This window comes from Myxocyprinus asiaticus, chromosome 5 (genome assembly GCF_019703515.2).
Source record: "Myxocyprinus asiaticus isolate MX2 ecotype Aquarium Trade chromosome 5, UBuf_Myxa_2, whole genome shotgun sequence".
Lineage (NCBI taxonomy): Eukaryota > Metazoa > Chordata > Actinopteri > Cypriniformes > Catostomidae > Myxocyprinus > Myxocyprinus asiaticus.
Window position 1 is genome coordinate 7901361 of NC_059348.1, and position 20860 is coordinate 7922220.

Genomic DNA, 20860 nt, shown 5'->3' on the forward strand with positions numbered 1-20860 from the left:
TTGAGGCATGGGTTCAAACACATTTCTGACAAGTTTTTCCAAGCAAAGACACCGGCTGCACTTTTGCTTAAACCCCTGAGCACTGAAAAGGGAAGGAGTTATCGTTCTTTCCACGCATTGGGTTTTGTGTGTGTGTTTTTTGATCAGCAAGTTAGTGGTGCAATGGATAACGCATATGACTAAGGATCAGAAGATTCTAGGTTTAACTCCTGGCTGGCTCAGTTGACTTATCTTTTTTCTACTCCATGACGCTCATGGCATTACAATTCCATGTTCACCTGGAACCAGTAGCTCTGCAAATTAGGAACATGCACCCCATAGAAATATCCCTTCGATAGCTCAGCTGGTAGAGCGGAGGACTGTAGGTGTTGCATTGGCCATCCTTAGGTCGCCAGTTCAATTCCGGCTCGAAGGAATGTGCTTTTTATCTCTTGGAGGCACTACTTGCCTTGCTCCTCAAACTCACAGTTGCTTGAACTTTTGTCAAAGAGGCCAGCTTTGGATCGACAAAAACACGTTCCCTGACCGGTAATCGAACCCGGGCCTCAACATTGAGAGCACCAAATCCTAATCACAAGGCCAGAAGTGATGGTCTGTTACCTGCCTACAAGGGAGGGCCTGGTCCTTGCCTGCCATCCAGAGCAGCCCTTGCAAAACTCGTCGAACAGGAAGCTTCAAATTCATGGCACTTCTGCTGTCGAGGAGCTGGCCTGTTTCCCTCACTTGATGGCCAAACTCCTGTGCTGGAAATTTTTTTAGACGCGATATCCAATCCGTGTCAGACATGGCTTTGTGTGTATTTTTAGGTTTGTAAGACATTTTCTTGGATGTCCTAGATTAAAGTGTTTTACACAAAACTACACAAATATTAAGAGTGTTTTAAAAAATACAAAATATTTGTGATGATATTCAATTATCTGATTAAAATATGCATAATTACCTGTTGTTATAGTGTAATACCTTGCTGAACAAACATCTAATTCGCTGAGTCTGACTGCAGATAAACTGCTGCTGGTCGTACTGTAAGTCGTGAACTTTATTGACCTCTGACACTCCTCCTGAGGGTCATTGACACTTTCCAAGAGTGTGAGCATATCATCGTCAAATGTTGTAAACTTTCGGCTCAGATTAGAAACTGAATTGACACAGACTGCCCCCAGCGGTGAAAAGCGGTAATATGCCCTCCGACATTCCCTGAACTCTGATTGGACAAAAGTTGTAAATGTTAAGAAATTTTCAAGAATCTCGCTCTGTGATTGGCTGCAAATGTTGAATCCCTTGAACAAAATTGGCTGTGCAGTAAAACATTGTTCAACATTCTTCAACATTTAGAATGACCATTCTGCAGAAGCTGGCGCTCAGGTCACAGTCTACCCTAGAAGCGTGGGTTCGAAGCCCACTTCTGAAATGTTTTTCCTATGCAATCGTACTGGAACAGTGTGACCAGCATTGTGGTGTCACATTTGCTACTTTCCAAGTAAAAGCACCGGCTGCACTTTTGCTTGAGCCCCTGAGCACTGAAAAGGGAAGGAGTTATCGTTCTTTCCAAGATTTGTTTTTTTTGTTGTTTTTTTTTTATGATTACTAGGAAAATAGAACTTTTCAAGCACACCACATCAATGGGCATGCTGGCACTCAGGAAGCAGCTAGTTAACAGGCCACGGGGTCAAAAGTGCAATGGGCCAGTGGCGCAATGGATAACGCATCTGACTACGGATCAGAAGATTCTAGGTTCAACTCCTGGCTGGCTCGGTTGACTTATCCTTTTTTTACTCCATGACGCTCATGGCATTACAATTCCATGTTCACCTGGAACTAGTAGCTCTGCAAATTAGGAACATGCACTCCATACAAACATCCCTTCGATAGCTCAGCTGGTAGAGCGGAGGACTGTAGGCATTGCGTTGGCCATCCTTAGGTCGCTGGTTCAATTCCGGCTCGAAGGAATGTGCTTTTTATCTCTTGGAGGCACTACTTGCCTTGCTCCTCAAACTCACAGTTGCTTGAACTTTTGTCAAAGAGGCCAGCTTTGGATCGACAAAAACACGTTCCCTGACCGGTAATCGAACCCGGGCCTCAACATTGAGAGCACCAAATCCTAATCACAAGGCCAGAAGTGATGGTCTGTTACCTGCCTACAAGGGAGGGCCTGGTCCTTGCCTGCCATCCAGAGCAGCCGAGGAGGCCTTGCAAAACTCGTCGAACAGGAAGCTTCAAATTCATGGCACTTCTGCTGTCGAGGAGCTGGCCTGTTTCCCTCACTTGATGGCCAAACTCCTGTGCTGGAAATTTTTTTAGACGCGATATCCAATCCGTGTCAGACATGGCTTTGTGTGTATTTTTAGGTTTGTAAGACATTTTCTTGGATGTCCTAGATTAAAGTGTTTTACACAAAACTACACAAATATTAAGAGTGTTTTAAAAAATACAAAATATTTGTGATGATATTCAATTATCTGATTAAAATATGCATAATTACCTGTTGTTATAGTGTAATACCTTGCTGAACAAACATCTAATTCGCTGAGTCTGACTGCAGATAAACTGCTGCTGGTCGTACTGTAAGTCGTGAACTTTATTGACCTCTGACACTCCTCCTGAGGGTCATTGACACTTTCCAAGAGTGTGAGCATATCATCGTCAAATGTTGTAAACTTTCGGCTCAGATTAGAAACTGAATTGACACAGACTGCCCCCAGCGGTGAAAAGCGGTAATATGCCCTCCGACATTCCCTGAACTCTGATTGGACAAAAGTTGTAAATGTTAAGAAATTTTCAAGAATCTCGCTCTGTGATTGGCTGCAAATGTTGAATCCCTTGAACAAAATTGGCTGTGCAGTAAAACATTGTTCAACATTCTTCAACATTTAGACGGACCATTCTGCAGAAGCTGGCGCTCAGGTCGCAGTCTACCCTAGAAGCGTGGGTTCGAAGCCCACTTCTGAAATGTTTTTCCTATGCAATCGTACTGGAACAGTGTGACCAGCATTGTGGTGTCACATTTGCTACTTTCCAAGTAAAAGCACCGGCTGCACTTTTGCTTGAGCCCCTGAGCACTGAAAAGGGAAGGAGTTATCGTTCTTTCCAAGATTTGTTTTTTTTGTTGTTTTTTTTTTATGATTACTAGGAAAATAGAACTTTTCAAGCACACCACATCAATGGGCATGCTGCCACTCAGGAAGCAGCTAGTTAACAGGTCACGGGGTCAAAAGTGCAATGGGCCAGTGGCGCAATGGATAACGCATCTGACTACGGATCAGAAGATTCTAGGTTTAACTCCTGGCTGGCTAGGTTGACTTATCCTTTTTTTACTCCATGACGCTCATGGCATTACAATTCCATGTTCACCTGGAACTAGTAGCTCTGCAAATTAGGAACATGCACTCCATACAAACATCCCTTCGATAGCTCAGCTGGTAGAGCGGAGGACTGTAGGCATTGCGTTGGCCATCCTTAGGTCGCTGGTTCAATTCCGGCTCGAAGGAATGTGCTTTTTATCTCTTGGAGGCACTACTTGCCTTGCTCCTCAAACTCACAGTTGCTTGAACTTTTGTCAAAGAGGCCAGCTTTGGATCGACAAAAACACGTTCCCTGACCGGTAATCGAACCCGGGCCTCAACATTGAGAGCACCAAATCCTAATCACAAGGCCAGAAGTGATGGTCTGTTACCTGCCTACAAGGGAGGGCCTGGTCCTTGCCTGCCATCCAGAGCAGTCGAGAGCCTTGCAAAACTCGTCGAACAGGAAGCTTCAAATTCATGGCACTTCTGCTGTCGAGGAGCTGGCCTGTTTCCCTCACTTGATGGCCAAACTCCTGTGCTGGAAATTTTTTTAGACGCGATATCCAATCCGTGTCAGACATGGCTTTGTGTGTATTTTTAGGTTTGTAAGACATTTTCTTGGATGTCCTAGATTAAAGTGTTTTACACAAAACTACACAAATATTAAGAGTGTTTTAAAAAATACAAAATATTTGTGATGATATTCAATTATCTGATTAAAATATGCATAATTACCTGTTGTTATAGTGTAATACCTTGCTGAACAAACATCTAATTCGCTGAGTCTGACTGCAGATAAACTGCTGCTGGTCGTACTGTAAGTCGTGAACTTTATTGACCTCTGACACTCCTCCTGAGGGTCATTGACACTTTCCAAGAGTGTGAGCATATCATCGTCAAATGTTGTAAACTTTCGGCTCAGATTAGAAACTGAATTGACACAGACTGCCCCCAGCGGTGAAAAGCGGTAATATGCCCTCCGACATTCCCTGAACTCTGATTGGACAAAAGTTGTAAATGTTAAGAAATTTTCAAGAATCTCGCTCTGTGATTGGCTGCAAATGTTGAATCCCTTGAACAAAATTGGCTGTGCAGTAAAACATTGTTCAACATTCTTCAACATTCTTCAACATTTAGACGGACCATTCTGCAGAAGCTGGCGCTCAGGTCACAGTCTACCCTAGAAGCGTGGGTTCGAAGCCCATTTCTGAAATGTTTTTCCTATGCAATCGTACTGGAACAGTGTGACCAGCATTGTGGTGTCACATTTGCTACTTTCCAAGTAAAAGCACCAGCTGCACTTTTGCTTGAGCCCCTGAGCACTGAAAAGGGAAGGAGTTATCGTTCTTTCCAAGATTTGTTGTTTTTTTTGTTGTTTTTTTTTATGATTACTAGGAAAATAGAACTTTTCAAGCACACCACATCAATGGGCATGCTGGCACTCAGGAAGCAGCTAGTTAACAGGCCACGGGGTCAAAAGTGCAATGGGCCAGTGGCGCAATGGATAACGACTCTGACTACGGATCAGAAGATTCTAGGTTCAACTCCTGGCTGGCTCGGTTTTTTTTACTCCATGACGCTCATGGCATTACAATTCCATGTTCACCTGGAACTAGTAGCTCTGCAAATTAGGAACATGCACTCCATACAAACATCCCTTCGATAGCTCAGCTGGTAGAGCGGAGGACTGTAGGCATTGCGTTGGCCATCCTTAGGTCGCTGGTTCAATTCCGGCTCGAAGGAATGTGCTTTTTATCTCTTGGAGGCACTACTTGCCTTGCTCCTCAAACTCACAGTTGCTTGAACTTTTGTCAAAGAGGCCAGCTTTGGATCGACAAAAACACGTTCCCTGACCGGTAATCGAACCCGGGCCTCAACATTGAGAGCACCAAATCCTAATCACAAGGCCAGAAGTGATGGTCTGTTACCTGCCTACAAGGGAGGGCCTGGTCCTTGCCTGCCATCCAGAGCAGCCCTTGCAAAACTCGTCGAACAGGAAGCTTCAAATTCATGGCACTTCTGCTGTCGAGGAGCTGGCCTGTTTCCCTCACTTGATGGCCAAACTCCTGTGCTGGAAATTTTTTTAGACGCGATATCCAATCCGTGTCAGACATGGCTTTGTGTGTATTTTTAGGTTTGTAAGACATTTTCTTGGATGTCCTAGATTAAAGTGTTTTACACAAAACTACACAAATATTAAGAGTGTTTTAAAAAATACAAAATATTTGTGATGATATTCAATTATCTGATTAAAATATGCATAATTACCTGTTGTTATAGTGTAATACCTTGCTGAACAAACATCTAATTCGCTGAGTCTGACTGCAGATAAACTGCTGCTGGTCGTACTGTAAGTCGTGAACTTTATTGACCTCTGACACTCCTCCTGAGGGTCATTGACACTTTCCAAGAGTGTGAGCATATCATCGTCAAATGTTGTAAACTTTCGGCTCAGATTAGAAACTGAATTGACACAGACTGCCCCCAGCGGTGAAAAGCGGTAATATGCCCTCCGACATTCCCTGAACTCTGATTGGACAAAAGTTGTAAATGTTAAGAAATTTTCAAGAATCTCGCTCTGTGATTGGCTGCAAATGTTGAATCCCTTGAACAAAATTGGCTGTGCAGTAAAACATTGTTCAACATTCTTCAACATTTAGACGGACCATTCTGCAGAAGCTGGCGCTCAGGTCGCAGTCTACCCTAGAAGCGTGGGTTCGAAGCCCACTTCTGAAATGTTTTTCCTATGCAATCGTACTGGAACAGTGTGACCAGCATTGTGGTGTCACATTTGCTACTTTCCAAGTAAAAGCACCGGCTGCACTTTTGCTTGAGCCCCTGAGCACTGAAAAGGGAAGGAGTTATCGTTCTTTCCAAGATTTGTTGTTTTTTTTGTTGTTTTTTTTTATGATTACTAGGAAAATAGAACTTTTCAAGCACACCACATCAATGGGCATGCTGGCACTCAGGAAGCAGCTAGTTAACAGGCCACGGGGTCAAAAGTGCAATGGGCCAGTGGCGCAATGGATAACGACTCTGACTACGGATCAGAAGATTCTAGGTTCAACTCCTGGCTGGCTCGGTTGACTTATCCTTTTATTACTCCATGACGCTCATGGCATTACAATTCCATGTTCACCTGGAACTAGTAGCTCTGCAAATTAGGAACATGCACTCCATACAAACATCCCTTCGATAGCTCAGCTGGTAGAGCGGAGGACTGTAGGCATTGCGTTGGCCATCCTTAGGTCGCTGGTTCAATTCCGGCTCGAAGGAATGTGCTTTTTATCTCTTGGAGGCACTACTTGCCTTGCTCCTCAAACTCACAGTTGCTTGAACTTTTGTCAAAGAGGCCAGCTTTGGATCGACAAAAACACGTTCCCTGACCGGTAATCGAACCCGGGCCTCAACATTGAGAGCACCAAATCCTAATCACAAGGCCAGAAGTGATGGTCTGTTACCTGCCTACAAGGGAGGGCCTGGTCCTTGCCTGCCATCCAGAGCAGCCCTTGCAAAACTCGTCGAACAGGAAGCTTCAAATTCATGGCACTTCTGCTGTCGAGGAGCTGGCCTGTTTCCCTCACTTGATGGCCAAACTCCTGTGCTGGAAATTTTTTTAGACGCGATATCCAATCCGTGTCAGACATGGCTTTGTGTGTATTTTTAGGTTTGTAAGACATTTTCTTGGATGTCCTAGATTAAAGTGTTTTACACAAAACTACACAAATATTAAGAGTGTTTTAAAAAATACAAAATATTTGTGATGATATTCAATTATCTGATTAAAATATGCATAATTACCTGTTGTTATAGTGTAATACCTTGCTGAACAAACATCTAATTCGCTGAGTCTGACTGCAGATAAACTGCTGCTGGTCGTACTGTAAGTCGTGAACTTTATTGACCTCTGACACTCCTCCTGAGGGTCATTGACACTTTCCAAGAGTGTGAGCATATCATCGTCAAATGTTGTAAACTTTCGGCTCAGATTAGAAACTGAATTGACACAGACTGCCCCCAGCGGTGAAAAGCGGTAATATGCCCTCCGACATTCCCTGAACTCTGATTGGACAAAAGTTGTAAATGTTAAGAAATTTTCAAGAATCTCGCTCTGTGATTGGCTGCAAATGTTGAATCCCTTGAACAAAATTGGCTGTGCAGTAAAACATTGTTCAACATTCTTCAACATTTAGAATGACCATTCTGCAGAAGCTGGCGCTCAGGTCGCAGTCTACCCTAGAAGCGTGGGTTCGAAGCCCACTTCTGAAATGTTTTTCCTATGCAATCGTACTGGAACAGTGTGACCAGCATTGTGGTGTCACATTTGCTACTTTCCAAGTAAAAGCACCGGCTGCACTTTTGCTTGAGCCCCTGAGCACTGAAAAGGGAAGGAGTTATCGTTCTTTCCAAGATTTGTTGTTTTTTTTGTTGTTTTTTTTTATGATTACTAGGAAAATAGAACTTTTCAAGCACACCACATCAATGGGCATGCTGGCACTCAGGAAGCAGCTAGTTAACAGGCCACGGGGTCAAAAGTGCAATGGGCCAGTGGCGCAATGGATAACGCATCTGACTACGGATCAGAAGATTCTAGGTTCAACTCCTGGCTGGCTCGGTTGACTTATCCTTTTTTTACTCCATGACGCTCATGGCATTACAATTCCATGTTCACCTGGAACTAGTAGCTCTGCAAATTAGGAACATGCACTCCATACAAACATCCCTTCGATAGCTCAGCTGGTAGAGCGGAGGACTGTAGGCATTGCGTTGGCCATCCTTAGGTCGCTGGTTCAATTCCGGCTCGAAGGAATGTGCTTTTTATCTCTTGGAGGCACTACTTGCCTTGCTCCTCAAACTCACAGTTGCTTGAACTTTTGTCAAAGAGGCCAGCTTTGGATCGACAAAAACACGTTCCCTGACCGGTAATCGAACCCGGGCCTCAACATTGAGAGCACCAAATCCTAATCACAAGGCCAGAAGTGATGGTCTGTTACCTGCCTACAAGGGAGGGCCTGGTCCTTGCCTGCCATCCAGAGCAGCCCTTGCAAAACTCGTCGAACAGGAAGCTTCAAATTCATGGCACTTCTGCTGTCGAGGAGCTGGCCTGTTTCCCTCACTTGATGGCCAAACTCCTGTGCTGGAAATTTTTTTAGACGCGATATCCAATCCGTGTCAGACATGGCTTTGTGTGTATTTTTAGGTTTGTAAGACATTTTCTTGGATGTCCTAGATTAAAGTGTTTTACACAAAACTACACAAATATTAAGAGTGTTTTAAAAAATACAAAATATTTGTGATGATATTCAATTATCTGATTAAAATATGCATAATTACCTGTTGTTATAGTGTAATACCTTGCTGAACAAACATCTAATTCGCTGAGTCTGACTGCAGATAAACTGCTGCTGGTCGTACTGTAAGTCGTGAACTTTATTGACCTCTGACACTCCTCCTGAGGGTCATTGACACTTTCCAAGAGTGTGAGCATATCATCGTCAAATGTTGTAAACTTTCGGCTCAGATTAGAAACTGAATTGACACAGACTGCCCCCAGCGGTGAAAAGCGGTAATATGCCCTCCGACATTCCCTGAACTCTGATTGGACAAAAGTTGTAAATGTTAAGAAATTTTCAAGAATCTCGCTCTGTGATTGGCTGCAAATGTTGAATCCCTTGAACAAAATTGGCTGTGCAGTAAAACATTGTTCAACATTCTTCAACATTTAGACGGACCATTCTGCAGAAGCTGGCGCTCAGGTCGCAGTCTACCCTAGAAGCGTGGGTTCGAAGCCCACTTCTGAAATGTTTTTCCTGTGCAATAGTACTGGAACAGTGTGACCAGCATTGTGGTGTCACATTTGCTACTTTCCAAGTAAAAGCACCGGCTGCACTTTTGCTTGAGCCCCTGAGCACTGAAAAGGGAAGGAGTTATCGTTCTTTCCAAGATTTGTTGTTTTTTTTGTTGTTTTTTTTTATGATTACTAGGAAAATAGAACTTTTCAAGCACACCACATCAATGGGCATGCTGGCACTCAGGAAGCAGCTAGTTAACAGGCCACGGGGTCAAAAGTGCAATGGGCCAGTGGCGCAATGGATAACGCATCTGACTACGGATCAGAAGATTCTAGGTTCAACTCCTGGCTGGCTCGGTTGACTTATCCTTTTTTTACTCCATGACGCTCATGGCATTACAATTCCATGTTCACCTGGAACTAGTAGCTCTGCAAATTAGGAACATGCACTCCGTACAAACATCCCTTCGATAGCTCAGCTGGTAGAGCGGAGGACTGTAGGCATTGCGTTGGCCATCCTTAGGTCGCTGGTTCAATTCCGGCTCGAAGGAATGTGCTTTTTATCTCTTGGAGGCACTACTTGCCTTGCTCCTCAAACTCACAGTTGCTTGAACTTTTGTCAAAGAGGCCAGCTTTGGATCGACAAAAACACGTTCCCTGACCGGTAATCGAACCCGGGCCTCAACATTGAGAGCACCAAATCCTAATCACAAGGCCAGAAGTGATGGTCTGTTACCTGCCTACAAGGGAGGGCCTGGTCCTTGCCTGCCATCCAGAGCAGCCCTTGCAAAACTCGTCGAACAGGAAGCTTCAAATTCATGGCACTTCTGCTGTCGAGGAGCTGGCCTGTTTCCCTCACTTGATGGCCAAACTCCTGTGCTGGAAATTTTTTTAGACGCGATATCCAATCCGTGTCAGACATGGCTTTGTGTGTATTTTTAGGTTTGTAAGACATTTTCTTGGATGTCCTAGATTAAAGTGTTTTACACAAAACTACACAAATATTAAGAGTGTTTTAAAAAATACAAAATATTTGTGATGATATTCAATTATCTGATTAAAATATGCATAATTACCTGTTGTTATAGTGTAATACCTTGCTGAACAAACATCTAATTCGCTGAGTCTGACTGCAGATAAACTGCTGCTGGTCGTACTGTAAGTCGTGAACTTTATTGACCTCTGACACTCCTCCTGAGGGTCATTGACACTTTCCAAGAGTGTGAGCATATCATCGTCAAATGTTGTAAACTTTCGGCTCAGATTAGAAACTGAATTGACACAGACTGCCCCCAGCGGTGAAAAGCGGTAATATGCCCTCCGACATTCCCTGAACTCTGATTGGACAAAAGTTGTAAATGTTAAGAAATTTTCAAGAATCTCGCTCTGTGATTGGCTGCAAATGTTGAATCCCTTGAACAAAATTGGCTGTGCAGTAAAACATTGTTCAACATTCTTCAACATTTAGAATGACCATTCTGCAGAAGCTGGCGCTCAGGTCGCAGTCTACCCTAGAAGCGTGGGTTCGAAGCCCACTTCTGAAATGTTTTTCCTATGCAATCGTACTGGAACAGTGTGACCAGCATTGTGGTGTCACATTTGCTACTTTCCAAGTAAAAGCACCGGCTGCACTTTTGCTTGAGCCCCTGAGCACTGAAAAGGGAAGGAGTTATCGTTCTTTCCAAGATTTGTTGTTTTTTTTGTTGTTTTTTTTTATGATTACAAGGAAAATAGAACTTTTCAAGCACACCACATCAATGGGCATGCTGCCACTCAGGAAGCAGCTAGTTAACAGGCCACGGGGTCAAAAGTGCAATGGGCCAGTGGCGCAATGGATAACGCATCTGACTACGGATCAGAAGATTCTAGGTTCAACTCCTGGCTGGCTCGGTTGACTTATCCTTTTTTTACTCCATGACGCTCATGGCATTACAATTCCATGTTCACCTGGAACTAGTAGCTCTGCAAATTAGGAACATGCACTCCGTACAAACATCCCTTCGATAGCTCAGCTGGTAGAGCGGAGGACTGTAGGCATTGCGTTGGCCATCCTTAGGTCGCTGGTTCAATTCCGGCTCGAAGGAATGTGCTTTTTATCTCTTGGAGGCACTACTTGCCTTGCTCCTCAAACTCACAGTTGCTTGAACTTTTGTCAAAGAGGCCAGCTTTGGATCGACAAAAACACGTTCCCTGACCGGTAATCGAACCCGGGCCTCAACATTGAGAGCACCAAATCCTAATCACAAGGCCAGAAGTGATGGTCTGTTACCTGCCTACAAGGGAGGGCCTGGTCCTTGCCTGCCATCCAGAGCAGCCCTTGCAAAACTCGTCGAACAGGAAGCTTCAAATTCATGGCACTTCTGCTGTCGAGGAGCTGGCCTGTTTCCCTCACTTGATGGCCAAACTCCTGTGCTGGAAATTTTTTTAGACGCGATATCCAATCCGTGTCAGACATGGCTTTGTGTGTATTTTTAGGTTTGTAAGACATTTTCTTGGATGTCCTAGATTAAAGTGTTTTACACAAAACTACACAAATATTAAGAGTGTTTTAAAAAATACAAAATATTTGTGATGATATTCAATTATCTGATTAAAATATGCATAATTACCTGTTGTTATAGTGTAATACCTTGCTGAACAAACATCTAATTCGCTGAGTCTGACTGCAGATAAACTGCTGCTGGTCGTACTGTAAGTCGTGAACTTTATTGACCTCTGACACTCCTCCTGAGGGTCATTGACACTTTCCAAGAGTGTGAGCATATCATCGTCAAATGTTGTAAACTTTCGGCTCAGATTAGAAACTGAATTGACACAGACTGCCCCCAGCGGTGAAAAGCGGTAATATGCCCTCCGACATTCCCTGAACTCTGATTGGACAAAAGTTGTAAATGTTAAGAAATTTTCAAGAATCTCGCTCTGTGATTGGCTGCAAATGTTGAATCCCTTGAACAAAATTGGCTGTGCAGTAAAACATTGTTCAACATTCTTCAACATTTAGAATGACCATTCTGCAGAAGCTGGCGCTCAGGTCGCAGTCTACCCTAGAAGCGTGGGTTCGAAGCCCACTTCTGAAATGTTTTTCCTATGCAATCGTACTGGAACAGTGTGACCAGCATTGTGGTGTCACATTTGCTACTTTCCAAGTAAAAGCACCGGCTGCACTTTTGCTTGAGCCCCTGAGCACTGAAAAGGGAAGGAGTTATCGTTCTTTCCAAGATTTGTTGTTTTTTTTGTTGTTTTTTTTTATGATTACTAGGAAAATAGAACTTTTCAAGCACACCACATCAATGGGCATGCTGGCACTCAGGAAGCAGCTAGTTAACAGGCCACGGGGTCAAAAGTGCAATGGGCCAGTGGCGCAATGGATAACGCATCTGACTACGGATCAGAAGATTCTAGGTTCAACTCCTGGCTGGCTCGGTTGACTTATCCTTTTATTACTCCATGACGCTCATGGCATTACAATTCCATGTTCACCTGGAACTAGTAGCTCTGCAAATTAGGAACATGCACTCCATACAAACATCCCTTCGATAGCTCAGCTGGTAGAGCGGAGGACTGTAGGCATTGCGTTGGCCATCCTTAGGTCGCTGGTTCAATTCCGGCTCGAAGGAATGTGCTTTTTATCTCTTGGAGGCACTACTTGCCTTGCTCCTCAAACTCACAGTTGCTTGAACTTTTGTCAAAGAGGCCAGCTTTGGATCGACAAAAACACGTTCCCTGACCGGTAATCGAACCCGGGCCTCAACATTGAGAGCACCAAATCCTAATCACAAGGCCAGAAGTGATGGTCTGTTACCTGCCTACAAGGGAGGGCCTGGTCCTTGCCTGCCATCCAGAGCAGCCCTTGCAAAACTCGTCGAACAGGAAGCTTCAAATTCATGGCACTTCTGCTGTCGAGGAGCTGGCCTGTTTCCCTCACTTGATGGCCAAACTCCTGTGCTGGAAATTTTTTTAGACGCGATATCCAATCCGTGTCAGACATGGCTTTGTGTGTATTTTTAGGTTTGTAAGACATTTTCTTGGATGTCCTAGATTAAAGTGTTTTACACAAAACTACACAAATATTAAGAGTGTTTTAAAAAATACAAAATATTTGTGATGATATTCAATTATCTGATTAAAATATGCATAATTACCTGTTGTTATAGTGTAATACCTTGCTGAACAAACATCTAATTCGCTGAGTCTGACTGCAGATAAACTGCTGCTGGTCGTACTGTAAGTCGTGAACTTTATTGACCTCTGACACTCCTCCTGAGGGTCATTGACACTTTCCAAGAGTGTGAGCATATCATCGTCAAATGTTGTAAACTTTCGGCTCAGATTAGAAACTGAATTGACACAGACTGCCCCCAGCGGTGAAAAGCGGTAATATGCCCTCCGACATTCCCTGAACTCTGATTGGACAAAAGTTGTAAATGTTAAGAAATTTTCAAGAATCTCGCTCTGTGATTGGCTGCAAATGTTGAATCCCTTGAACAAAATTGGCTGTGCAGTAAAACATTGTTCAACATTCTTCAACATTTAGAATGACCATTCTGCAGAAGCTGGCGCTCAGGTCGCAGTCTACCCTAGAAGCGTGGGTTCGAAGCCCACTTCTGAAATGTTTTTCCTATGCAATCGTACTGGAACAGTGTGACCAGCATTGTGGTGTCACATTTGCTACTTTCCAAGTAAAAGCACCGGCTGCACTTTTGCTTGAGCCCCTGAGCACTGAAAAGGGAAGGAGTTATCGTTCTTTCCAAGATTTGTTGTTTTTTTTGTTGTTTTTTTTTATGATTACTAGGAAAATAGAACTTTTCAAGCACACCACATCAATGGGCATGCTGGCACTCAGGAAGCAGCTAGTTAACAGGCCACGGGGTCAAAAGTGCAATGGGCCAGTGGCGCAATGGATAACGACATCTGACTACGGATCAGAAGATTCTAGGTTCAACTCCTGGCTGGCTCGGTTGACTTATCCTTTTTTACTCCATGACGCTCATGGCATTACAATTCCATGTTCACCTGGAACTAGTAGCTCTGCAAATTAGGAACATGCACTCCATACAAACATCCCTTCGATAGCTCAGCTGGTAGAGCGGAGGACTGTAGGCATTGCGTTGGCCATCCTTAGGTCGCTGGTTCAATTCCGGCTCGAAGGAATGTGCTTTTTATCTCTTGGAGGCACTACTTGCCTTGCTCCTCAAACTCACAGTTGCTTGAACTTTTGTCAAAGAGGCCAGCTTTGGATCGACAAAAACACGTTCCCTGACCGGTAATCGAACCCGGGCCTCAACATTGAGAGCACCAAATCCTAATCACAAGGCCAGAAGTGATGGTCTGTTACCTGCCTACAAGGGAGGGCCTGGTCCTTGCCTGCCATCCAGAGCAGCCCTTGCAAAACTCGTCGAACAGGAAGCTTCAAATTCATGGCACTTCTGCTGTCGAGGAGCTGGCCTGTTTCCCTCACTTGATGGCCAAACTCCTGTGCTGGAAATTTTTTTAGACGCGATATCCAATCCGTGTCAGACATGGCTTTGTGTGTATTTTTAGGTTTGTAAGACATTTTCTTGGATGTCCTAGATTAAAGTGTTTTACACAAAACTACACAAATATTAAGAGTGTTTTAAAAAATACAAAATATTTGTGATGATATTCAATTATCTGATTAAAATATGCATAATTACCTGTTGTTATAGTGTAATACCTTGCTGAACAAACATCTAATTCGCTGAGTCTGACTGCAGATAAACTGCTGCTGGTCGTACTGTAAGTCGTGAACTTTATTGACCTCTGACACTCCTCCTGAGGGTCATTGACACTTTCCAAGAGTGTGAGCATATCATCGTCAAATGTTGTAAACTTTCGGCTCAGATTAGAAACTGAATTGACACAGACTGCCCCCAGCGGTGAAAAGCGGTAATATGCCCTCCGACATTCCCTGAACTCTGATTGGACAAAAGTTGTAAATGTTAAGAAATTTTCAAGAATCTCGCTCTGTGATTGGCTGCAAATGTTGAATCCCTTGAACAAAATTGGCTGTGCAGTAAAACATTGTTCAACATTCTTCAACATTTAGACGGACCATTCTGCAGAAGCTGGCGCTCAGGTCGCAGTCTACCCTAGAAGCGTGGGTTCGAAGCCCACTTCTGAAATGTTTTTCCTGTGCAATAGTACTGGAACAGTGTGACCAGCATTGTGGTGTCACATTTGCTACTTTCCAAGTAAAAGCACCGGCTGCACTTTTGCTTGAGCCCCTGAGCACTGAAAAGGGAAGGAGTTATCGTTCTTTCCAAGATTTGTTGTTTTTTTTGTTGTTTTTTTTTATGATTACTAGGAAAATAGAACTTTTCAAGCACACCACATCAATGGGCATGCTGGCACTCAGGAAGCAGCTAGTTAACAGGCCACGGGGTCAAAAGTGCAATGGGCCAGTGGCGCAATGGATAACGCATCTGACTACGGATCAGAAGATTCTAGGTTCAACTCCTGGCTGGCTCGGTTGACTTATCCTTTTTTTACTCCATGACGCTCATGGCATTACAATTCCATGTTCACCTGGAACTAGTAGCTCTGCAAATTAGGAACATGCACTCCGTACAAACATCCCTTCGATAGCTCAGCTGGTAGAGCGGAGGACTGTAGGCATTGCGTTGGCCATCCTTAGGTCGCTGGTTCAATTCCGGCTCGAAGGAATGTGCTTTTTATCTCTTGGAGGCACTACTTGCCTTGCTCCTCAAACTCACAGTTGCTTGAACTTTTGTCAAAGAGGCCAGCTTTGGATCGACAAAAACACGTTCCCTGACCGGTAATCGAACCCGGGCCTCAACATTGAGAGCACCAAATCCTAATCACAAGGCCAGAAGTGATGGTCTGTTACCTGCCTACAAGGGAGGGCCTGGTCCTTGCCTGCCATCCAGAGCAGCCCTTGCAAAACTCGTCGAACAGGAAGCTTCAAATTCATGGCACTTCTGCTGTCGAGGAGCTGGCCTGTTTCCCTCACTTGATGGCCAAACTCCTGTGCTGGAAATTTTTTTAGACGCGATATCCAATCCGTGTCAGACATGGCTTTGTGTGTATTTTTAGGTTTGTAAGACATTTTCTTGGATGTCCTAGATTAAAGTGTTTTACACAAAACTACACAAATATTAAGAGTGTTTTAAAAAATACAAAATATTTGTGATGATATTCAATTATCTGATTAAAATATGCATAATTACCTGTTGTTATAGTGTAATACCTTGCTGAACAAACATCTAATTCGCTGAGTCTGACTGCAGATAAACTGCTGCTGGTCGTACTGTAAGTCGTGAACTTTATTGACCTCTGACACTCCTCCTGAGGGTCATTGACACTTTCCAAGAGTGTGAGCATATCATCGTCAAATGTTGTAAACTTTCGGCTCAGATTAGAAACTGAATTGACACAGACTGCCCCCAGCGGTGAAAAGCGGTAATATGCCCTCCGACATTCCCTGAACTCTGATTGGACAAAAGTTGTAAATGTTAAGAAATTTTCAAGAATCTCGCTCTGTGATTGGCTGCAAATGTTGAATCCCTTGAACAAAATTGGCTGTGCAGTAAAACATTGTTCAACATTCTTCAACATTTAGAATGACCATTCTGCAGAAGCTGGCGCTCAGGTCACAGTCTACCCTAGAAGCGTGGGTTCGAAGCCCACTTCTGAAATGTTTTTCCTATGCAATCGTACTGGAACAGTGTGACCAGCATTGTGGTGTCACATTTGCTACTTTCCAAGTAAAAGCACCGACTGCACTTTTGCTTGAGCCCCTGAGCACTGAAAAGGGAAGGAGTTATCGTTCTTTCCAAGATTTGTTGTTTTTTTTGTTGTTTTTTTTTTATGATTACAAGGAAAATAGAACTTTTCAAGCACACCACATCAATGGGCATGCTGGCACTCAGGAAGCAGCTAGTTAACAGGCCACGGGGTCAAAAGTGCAATGGGCCAGTGGCGCAATGGATAACGCATCTGACTACGGATCAGAAGATTCTAGGTTCAACTCCTGGCTGGCTCGGTTGACTTATCCTTTTTTTACTCCATGACGCTCATGGCATTACAATTCCATGTTCACCTGGAACTAGTAGCTCTGCAAATTAGGAACATGCACTCCGTACAAACATCCCTTCGATAGCTCAGCTGGTAGAGCGGAGGACTGTAGGCATTGCGTTGGCCATCCTTAGGTCGCTGGTTCAATTCCGGCTCGAAGGAATGTGCTTTTTATCTCTTGGAGGCACTACTTGCCTTGCTCCTCAAACTCACAGTTGCTTGAACTTTTGTCAAAGAGGCCAGCTTTGGATCGACAAAAACACGTTCCCTGACCGGTAATCGAACCCGGGCCTCAACATTGAGAGCACCAAATCCTAATCACAAGGCCAGAAGTGATGGTCTGTTACCTGCCTACAAGGGAGGGCCTGGTCCTTGCCTGCCATCCAGAGCAGCCCTTGCAAAACTCGTCGAACAGGAAGCTTCAAATTCATGGCACTTCTGCTGTCGAGGAGCTGGCCTGTTTCCCTCACTTGATGGCCAAACTCCTGTGCTGGAAATTTTTTTAGACGCGATATCCAATCCGTGTCAGACATGGCTTTGTGTGTATTTTTAGGTTTGTAAGACATTTTCTTGGATGTCCTAGATTAAAGTGTTTTACACAAAACTACACAAATATTAAGAGTGTTTTAAAAAATACAAAATATTTGTGATGATATTCAATTATCTGATTAAAATATGCATAATTACCTGTTGTTATAGTGTAATACCTTGCTGAACAAACATCTAATTCGCTGAGTCTGACTGCAGATAAACTGCTGCTGGTCGTACTGTAAGTCGTGAACTTTATTGACCTCTGACACTCCTCCTGAGGGTCATTGACACTTTCCAAGAGTGTGAGCATATCATCGTCAAATGTTGTAAACTTTCGGCTCAGATTAGAAACTGAATTGACACAGACTGCCCCCAGCGGTGAAAAGCGGTAATATGCCCTCCGACATTCCCTGAACTCTGATTGGACAAAAGTTGTAAATGTTAAGAAATTTTCAAGAATCTCGCTCTGTGATTGGCTGCAAATGTTGAATCCCTTGAACAAAATTGGCTGTGCAGTAAAACATTGTTCAACATTCTTCAACATTTAGACTGACCATTCTGCAGAAGCTGGCGCTCAGGTCGCAGTCTACCCTAGAAGCGTGGGTTCGAAGCCCACTTCTGAAATGTTTTTCCTATGCAATCGTACTGGAACAGTGTGACCAGCATTGTGGTGTCACATTTGCTACTTTCCAAGTAAAAGCACCGGCTGCACTTTTGCTTGAGCCCCTGAGCACTGAAAAGGGAAGGAGTTATCGTTCTTTCCAAGATTTGTTGTTTTTTTTGTTGTTTTTTTTATGATTACTAGGAAAATAGAACTTTTCAAGCACACCACATCAATGGGCATGCTGCCACTCAGGAAGCAGCTAGTTAACAGGTCACGGGGTCAAAAGTGCAATGGGCCAGTGGCGCAATGGATAACGCATCTGACTACGGATCAGAAGATTCTAGGTTCAACTCCTGGCTGGCTCGGTTGACTTATCCTTTTTTTACTCCATGACGCTCATGGCATTACAATTCCATGTTCACCTGGAACTAGTAGCTCTGCAAATTAGGAACATGCACTCCATCCAAACATCCCTTCGATAGCTCAGCTGGTAGAGCGGAGGACTGTAGGCATTGCGTTGGCCATCCTTAGGTCGCCGGTTCAATTCCGGCTCGAAGGAATGTGCTTTTTATCTCTTGGAGGCACTACTTGCCTTGCTCCTCAAACTCACAGTTGCTTGAACTTTTGTCAAAGAGGCCAGCTTTGGATCGACAAAAACACGTTCCCTGACCGGTAATCGAACCCGGGCCTCAACATTGAGAGCACCAAATCCTAATCACAAGGCCAGAAGTGATGGTCTGTTACCTGCCTACAAGGGAGGGCCTGGTCCTTGCCTGCCATCCAGAGCAGCCCTTGCAAAACTCGTCGAACAGGAAGCTTCAAATTCATGGCACTTCTGCTGTCGAGGAGCTGGCCTGTTTCCCTCACTTGATGGCCAAACTCCTGTGCTGGAAATTTTTTTAGACGCGATATCCAATCCGTGTCAGACATGGCTTTGTGTGTATTTTTAGGTTTGTAAGACATTTTCTTGGATGTCCTAGATTAAAGTGTTTTACACAAAACTACACAAATATTAAGAGTGTTTTAAAAAATACAAAATATTTGTGATGATATTCAATTATCTGATTAAAATATGCATAATTACCTGTTGTTATAGTGTAATACCTTGCTGAACAAACATCTAATTCGCTGAGTCTGACTGCAGATAAACTGCTGCTGGTCGTACTGTAAGTCGTGAACTTTATTGACCTCTGACACTCCTCCTGAGGGTCATTGACACTTTCCAAGAGTGTGAGCATATCATCGTCAAATGTTGTAAACTTTCGGCTCAGATTAGAAACTGAATTGACACAGACTGCCCCCAGCGGTGAAAAGCGGTAATGTGCCCTCCGACATTCCTTGTACATTCAGTGCACCTGTGCACTGATAAGGGAAGGAGTTAAAATTTCTTTCCATGCTTTGGTTTCTGTGTTTAGTTTTTTTTAGTTTTTTTTTTTTTTAGTTTTTATGATTACTAGGAAACTAGAACATTTCAAGCACACCATATCAATGGGCATGCTGCCATTCAGGGAGCAGCTAGTTAACAGGACAGTGGGCCAGTGGCATAATGGATAATGCATCTGACTATCGATTAAAAGATTCTAGGTTCAATTCCTAGCTACCTCTGTTGACTTATCTTTTTTTCTACTCTCTGACTCTCACGGCATTACAATTCCACGTGCACCTGGAACCAGTAGCTCTGTAAATTAGGAAAATACACTCAAGTGCATCATCCATTCAATAGCTCAGCTGGTAGAGTGGAAGGTTGTAGATGTTGCATTGACCATCCTTAGGTTGCTGGTTTGATTCCAGCTTGTAGGAGCATGTCTTTTATCACTTAGAGGCACTACTTGCCTTGCCTTCAAACTCACAGTTGTTTGAACTTGTGTCAAAGACGGCAGCTTTTGATTGACAAAAACACTATCCCTGACTGGTAATCGAACCTGGGCCATGGCAGTGAGAGCACTAAATCCTAACCACAAGTCCACCAGGGAGGGCCTGGTACTTGTCTGCCCTCCAGAGCAGCTGAGGAGGCCTTGCAAAATTTGTTGAACAGCAAGGTTGGGTTTTCTTCCTCCAGAAACAAAGTCTCTCATTTGTCCTAAAAACAAGCGTTTCCATGCAAGACTCAAACTTACAATCTCAAGATTACAAGACTGACACGTTGGCTAACTCCACCAATGAGGCACTTCACTTGCACAAGCTGATCAGCAAACTGATTTTTTTTTTAAGCAACTTGGTCTATAGTATGGTCACAAATGGGCACCCATCACCAAACTCGTGTGGTCTAAGGCACTGTTTTCAGGTTGCATTTACCCTTGGATGTGTAGATTCAAAACACAATTCTGACAAATTTTTGCTCTGCGATCGTACTAGAACTGTGTGACCAGTGGTGTTGTGTCACATTTGCTACTTTCCAAGTAAAGACACCAGCTGCAGTTTTGCTTTATCCCCTGAGCACTGAAAAGGGAAGGTTGTTGCTGTCTGAATATCTGGGTTCGCTGATTTTTTTGTTTAGTGTTTTTTCAAAATACAGAACTCTCAATAAATGTGTCTGTGTGTTTCCACTACTCTCATCTACGGTTGGCATGAAGTGCAAAACAAAACAACAAATCTAAA

General features: G+C 43.7%; 21 non-coding genes across 21 annotated transcripts; all 21 read left to right on the forward strand.

The window, feature by feature from the left end:
• The first annotated feature begins 328 nt into the window (after positions 1-328).
• Positions 329-415, forward strand: trnay-gua (transfer RNA tyrosine (anticodon GUA)). The gene is given in 2 exon segments: positions 329-365; positions 380-415. It is a non-coding gene; the product is annotated as a tRNA-Tyr (tRNA).
• Positions 416-1679: 1264 nt separating this feature from the next.
• trnar-acg (transfer RNA arginine (anticodon ACG)) lies at positions 1680-1752 on the forward strand. The gene has a single exon. It is a non-coding gene; the product is annotated as a tRNA-Arg (tRNA).
• Positions 1753-1859: 107 nt separating this feature from the next.
• Positions 1860-1946, forward strand: trnay-gua (transfer RNA tyrosine (anticodon GUA)). The gene is given in 2 exon segments: positions 1860-1896; positions 1911-1946. It is a non-coding gene; the product is annotated as a tRNA-Tyr (tRNA).
• A 1452-nt stretch (positions 1947-3398) lies between these two features.
• Positions 3399-3485, forward strand: trnay-gua (transfer RNA tyrosine (anticodon GUA)). The gene is given in 2 exon segments: positions 3399-3435; positions 3450-3485. It is a non-coding gene; the product is annotated as a tRNA-Tyr (tRNA).
• Positions 3486-4937: 1452 nt separating this feature from the next.
• Positions 4938-5024, forward strand: trnay-gua (transfer RNA tyrosine (anticodon GUA)). The gene is given in 2 exon segments: positions 4938-4974; positions 4989-5024. It is a non-coding gene; the product is annotated as a tRNA-Tyr (tRNA).
• Positions 5025-6470: 1446 nt separating this feature from the next.
• Positions 6471-6557, forward strand: trnay-gua (transfer RNA tyrosine (anticodon GUA)). Its single transcript is given in 2 exon segments — positions 6471-6507; positions 6522-6557. It is a non-coding gene; the product is annotated as a tRNA-Tyr (tRNA).
• Positions 6558-7823: 1266 nt separating this feature from the next.
• Positions 7824-7896, forward strand: trnar-acg (transfer RNA arginine (anticodon ACG)). The gene has a single exon. It is a non-coding gene; the product is annotated as a tRNA-Arg (tRNA).
• A 107-nt stretch (positions 7897-8003) lies between these two features.
• trnay-gua (transfer RNA tyrosine (anticodon GUA)) lies at positions 8004-8090 on the forward strand. Its single transcript is given in 2 exon segments — positions 8004-8040; positions 8055-8090. It is a non-coding gene; the product is annotated as a tRNA-Tyr (tRNA).
• Positions 8091-9356: 1266 nt separating this feature from the next.
• On the forward strand, positions 9357-9429 carry trnar-acg (transfer RNA arginine (anticodon ACG)). The gene has a single exon. It is a non-coding gene; the product is annotated as a tRNA-Arg (tRNA).
• A 107-nt stretch (positions 9430-9536) lies between these two features.
• On the forward strand, positions 9537-9623 carry trnay-gua (transfer RNA tyrosine (anticodon GUA)). The gene is given in 2 exon segments: positions 9537-9573; positions 9588-9623. It is a non-coding gene; the product is annotated as a tRNA-Tyr (tRNA).
• A 1266-nt stretch (positions 9624-10889) lies between these two features.
• On the forward strand, positions 10890-10962 carry trnar-acg (transfer RNA arginine (anticodon ACG)). Its single transcript has one exon. It is a non-coding gene; the product is annotated as a tRNA-Arg (tRNA).
• Positions 10963-11069: 107 nt separating this feature from the next.
• Positions 11070-11156, forward strand: trnay-gua (transfer RNA tyrosine (anticodon GUA)). Its single transcript is given in 2 exon segments — positions 11070-11106; positions 11121-11156. It is a non-coding gene; the product is annotated as a tRNA-Tyr (tRNA).
• A 1266-nt stretch (positions 11157-12422) lies between these two features.
• Positions 12423-12495, forward strand: trnar-acg (transfer RNA arginine (anticodon ACG)). Its single transcript has one exon. It is a non-coding gene; the product is annotated as a tRNA-Arg (tRNA).
• A 107-nt stretch (positions 12496-12602) lies between these two features.
• Positions 12603-12689, forward strand: trnay-gua (transfer RNA tyrosine (anticodon GUA)). The gene is given in 2 exon segments: positions 12603-12639; positions 12654-12689. It is a non-coding gene; the product is annotated as a tRNA-Tyr (tRNA).
• A 1446-nt stretch (positions 12690-14135) lies between these two features.
• Positions 14136-14222, forward strand: trnay-gua (transfer RNA tyrosine (anticodon GUA)). The gene is given in 2 exon segments: positions 14136-14172; positions 14187-14222. It is a non-coding gene; the product is annotated as a tRNA-Tyr (tRNA).
• Positions 14223-15488: 1266 nt separating this feature from the next.
• On the forward strand, positions 15489-15561 carry trnar-acg (transfer RNA arginine (anticodon ACG)). Its single transcript has one exon. It is a non-coding gene; the product is annotated as a tRNA-Arg (tRNA).
• Positions 15562-15668: 107 nt separating this feature from the next.
• Positions 15669-15755, forward strand: trnay-gua (transfer RNA tyrosine (anticodon GUA)). The gene is given in 2 exon segments: positions 15669-15705; positions 15720-15755. It is a non-coding gene; the product is annotated as a tRNA-Tyr (tRNA).
• A 1267-nt stretch (positions 15756-17022) lies between these two features.
• Positions 17023-17095, forward strand: trnar-acg (transfer RNA arginine (anticodon ACG)). The gene has a single exon. It is a non-coding gene; the product is annotated as a tRNA-Arg (tRNA).
• A 107-nt stretch (positions 17096-17202) lies between these two features.
• On the forward strand, positions 17203-17289 carry trnay-gua (transfer RNA tyrosine (anticodon GUA)). Its single transcript is given in 2 exon segments — positions 17203-17239; positions 17254-17289. It is a non-coding gene; the product is annotated as a tRNA-Tyr (tRNA).
• Positions 17290-18554: 1265 nt separating this feature from the next.
• Positions 18555-18627, forward strand: trnar-acg (transfer RNA arginine (anticodon ACG)). Its single transcript has one exon. It is a non-coding gene; the product is annotated as a tRNA-Arg (tRNA).
• A 107-nt stretch (positions 18628-18734) lies between these two features.
• trnay-gua (transfer RNA tyrosine (anticodon GUA)) lies at positions 18735-18821 on the forward strand. Its single transcript is given in 2 exon segments — positions 18735-18771; positions 18786-18821. It is a non-coding gene; the product is annotated as a tRNA-Tyr (tRNA).
• The last annotated feature ends 2039 nt before the right edge of the window (positions 18822-20860 follow it).